General features: G+C 42.6%; 1 pseudogene; it reads right to left on the reverse strand.

Moving 5' to 3' along the window:
- Positions 1 to 3,272: 3,272 nt before the first annotated feature.
- On the reverse strand, positions 3,273 to 3,826 carry LOC116873621 (annotated as a pseudogene).
- Positions 3,827 to 4,087: the final 261 nt, after the last annotated feature.

The raw sequence follows: 4,087 nt of genomic DNA on the forward strand, positions 1-4,087 counted from the left end.
CATCACTGCGACTTTGTGAGAAACACACACAGAAAAGAACATAAAATCAAGATAAAATTAAGAAAATTAAGCAGAGGGGCGCCTGGGAGGCTCAATGGGTTAAAGCCTCTGCCTTCGGCTCAAGTCATGATCTCAGGGTCCTGGGATCGCGCCCTGCATCGGGCTCTCTGCTCAGGAGGGAGCCTGCTTCCTCCTCTCTCTCAGCCTGCCTATCTGCCTACTTGTGATCTCTCTCTCTCTGTCAAATAAATAAATAAAAATTTTTAAAAATTAAAAAAAGAAAAGAAAGAAAATTAAGCAGAGAAAATGAAGAAGGTGGTTGTGGAGCGAGAACCAAGGCCATGTGGCGGGGGAGGCTACAACTCCAATTCAGCTGAATCCAAGATATTCCTCAGTCAACTAGAGAAGCAACTTCCACTAGGGGGCGCTACGAATTTGTTAACTGGTCACCTAATCCTTGATCCAAAATTCCTTAGGAAGCCCTTACTCTAGGAGGGTTTCCCAGACAGTGGCTCCCATGGGTACCCCTGGGGACGCATGAGGTAATCTATACAAGACACACAGATGAACTTATAGAAAATTTAATAATTGTGTATCTTCTGAGAAAATTTAGTTTTCTTCTAAATGTATTTGGCTGAAAAAAGGGGGAGGATTTGCTTTCTGACTAAGCTGTCAATATTTTCCTTGGTTAGAAAGTAAGGGACTCTTTAAATTCTAAAATATAGCTTCTAACAGAAGGAACTGAGGAGTCAGATTATTTCATAAGCTCTTCTGGCCCGTATCAATGCAAGGTTTGTGTTCATCGAGCTGTCCTGTCACGGAGCCCCATGGCTGCTGCTAATCGAGAAAGCATTCATGAGCCTCTTTCTGTAAGGTGAGAGAGATGAAGAGCCCAGGTGGGTGGTTCTGTAGCACCTAGAAAAGGAAACTAGTCAGAGGGGCATAAGGGGTGTTATATTTTCTACGAATCTCACCTTCCTGACATCTTCAGGTCACCGAAATCTTGTCCACTGGGAGCAGGCCACCATGTTGCCCAACTACAGGGACCCGATTCCCGTCATAGTCTTCATGAGCGGTGACCCCCTTCCCTTGGAGTTGTGTATAGTACAGCTAAACTTGGGGTCCCTGAGTGTGAGCTTTCATTCATTCAACAATATTTTCAAGCAATTCCTTTTTTTTTTCAGATCCAATGGTAGGCTGTGCTTTTGAAAAACACATAGCCAAGAGCACTGGTGATGGGGAGACAGTTTTCAATAGAGGAAATGCATCCCATTTTGAGAAACCCAACCTTTCCATTTCACAAATGAGGAAACTGAGAGCTTCAGAAGCTATTTACACACTGATGAGGACAAACCAAGAAAATGGCAGAGCTGGGACTAAGGCCCAAGTGTCCTGGTTCCTGGCATAGTCTTCACCATGCTGCCCTCCAAAGGGCCATTGACCCTCATAATATCTCTGACCTGAGGAAAGGAGCCAAGACCACTGTTCCCATTTCACAGAACAGCAAATTATGGCATCCAGAAGAAAACCTGGACAAGTTGTCAGATGACCACTCATTTGACTTTTCAACATTTCTCAAGAAAGACATATCTTCTGATTCCTGCAAGTCCTCTCTAGATGCAAATCACAACACTGAGCTTGTACTCTCTCTAGCATCTAGCACCTATGACCCCACCCTTACAAGCACCTTCTTTAGGAGCAGCCCTCACACATGGTCCCTCCCTCTACAGCCACCCCACTCCCCACCACTCACCCATGGATATTCTGATTCACATCCAGCTGAGGGCGGGGGGGGAGGTCTTTTATGTCAATGCTCTGAAACATTTCTTGTCAAAAAGGGAAGAAGCTGGCTGCAATCTCTTTAGTTTGGGTGCATTTCAGTTGCCACAACAGAAAGGGGGGGAAACAAGTAAGAAAGAAAAATAAATCATAAAGGAAAAGCCACTGAAAGAGAGGGAAGAGGAAGAGAAGAAATGGGGAGAAGGAAAAAGGGAGAGAAGGGAGGATCAAGGGTGCAGCAGGGAGGAAAAGGAGGCAGGGAGAATGGGTCGCTAATAAGGACCACACTCATCTACTTAGTTCTCCATCCGAGGGATCCAGAAGAGCCAAAGATGACAGTGTTGTTGGTAATGTCTGTTGAAACAGGAGGGTTTTCACTCTGCAGTCTCTTACCCTCCATGTTTGGGCCTGAAACCAAGCTCATGGAACTTCCACAACATCCCCTAATTGGGGAAAAGGGGATTCTGATTTAGAGACAAAATCTTAGCTAAAAGAAAAGAGAATCTTATGATCAAAGGACACCAGAGCAGAGCAAGACCACAGAGATGCCTACAAGAGCACTCACAACCTTCAGTGCTCGTCTTCAAGCCATTAACCAAAACCAAACCAAAAACACCAGCTTCCTCTAATGTCACCTGGAATATATAAACAGATTATACATCAGCAAAAACAAAGCAAGGCTATGGCCTTGTAGATGAAAATAATTTGGTTTTCCCCCTGCAAGGGAAATTGAATCTTCATTTTATTCACATGGTATCAATCCACTTTCCTACCCCAGTTTTTCCCTCTTGGATCAAGAATGGCGTCAAAACAAATCCAAGATCACTTGCAACATTAAGGCTGTCATTTTTTTTTAAATGAAAATGGAAAATATTTACCAAAAATGCTTACTTGATTTTAGTAAATGAGAGAGAGATAATTTGCTCCCACAAATCCTTAAAGTGTATTTGATGTAACTGATGGACTTGGCCACTAAGTCAAGCTTGACTTCCAAAAACACCTTTGGAGATCTGCCAAAGACTGAGCACTAGGGAGGAAAGTTTCAAATGTGCTTTTTTAGCCGCAATATCAGAAAAAAAAATTGTGTATATCCTGAATTTACCAGCAAACACATTAGAAGCAATATTGTTTTTCTTTGAAAGCAAGAATATCACTTCAAACACTAAATATCAATTCAAACACTAAAAAGGAAAATTTAACACCAATATAATGTATCTATAGATAAATTTTGTCTATAATTTTTTAAGGGGTCGGGAGGGGCAGAGGGAGAGGGACAGAGATTATCTTTTATTTTCCCCCTACGCAAAGAATTTTATTAACCTTGTTTCAAACTTTATTCCCAGGTTTCTTCAGCTTAATTAGCTGCAAAGAATGAATTGTGTATAAGCAAAAACTGAAAAGAGCTGCAGTGTCCAAGGGGCTTGAGCTTAAAAATATCAGAGATCTAGATTTTATTAGATCCATGAACAAAATTTTAAAAAGCAGTCATAATATAAAATAGCAGCTCCCAGTAACTTCTTCAAGTTTTATCTTCTTCAGAAGTTGACTCAATTCAGTTTGCTTCATTCTTGGAAGCTTCATCAAAATTCTCCACAAGACCTGGAACTTCATCATCATCCTCCTCCTCCTCTCCGGTAGCAAGTGGTGCTTTTCCATCTGCAGATTGTGTGGTCAGAGCTTCAGTCAGTCTTCTTCAACTAGTCAGACTGTCTGCACCAAGTTGGTTTAAGATACTGGGTAGCATTTCCATCAGCTGCTTTGTCTCAGCATGGCCTGTAATGGTGAAAGTGTTCGCTGCCAGCAATGCCTGAACTTCAGGGTTGTTGAAGTGGATCACTGTTCCTTGGTTTGTGAACATATTCACTTCTTCAAAACCAGAGATACTGTTTATCCTTGACTTCTTTAAGGAGAACTGAAGTGTTTTATCATCTGCTGTAGCAGTTCTGTGAACCACCTTCTTCTTCAGGCAAGCAGCATCTTTCCCACCAATGCACACCTGTGCTTGTAGTTTGGCGAATTTCTCCTGGTTCATGATAGTTTCTTTCATCTTGTTGGGGGAGGAAAAGGGACCTCGAGGGGGACTAGGCTTGGAATTCAGGGGGTCTCAGGTGGACCAGCTGAGATTAGGTGCAAGATGGCAGCTCAGACAGAGAGAATCTTCTTCTTCTTCTTTTTTTTTTTTAAATTTTATTTATTTATTCAACAGACAGAGATCACAAGCAGGCAGAGAGGCAGGCAGAGAGAGAGGAAGGGAAGCAGGCTCCCCACTGAGCAGAGAGCCAGACAGGGCCTGATTCCAGGACTCTGG

This window comes from Lontra canadensis, unplaced genomic scaffold (assembly GCF_010015895.1).
Source record: "Lontra canadensis isolate GAN:19392208 unplaced genomic scaffold, GSC_riverotter_1.0 scaffold34, whole genome shotgun sequence".
NCBI classification, from domain to species: Eukaryota; Metazoa; Chordata; class Mammalia; order Carnivora; family Mustelidae; genus Lontra; species Lontra canadensis.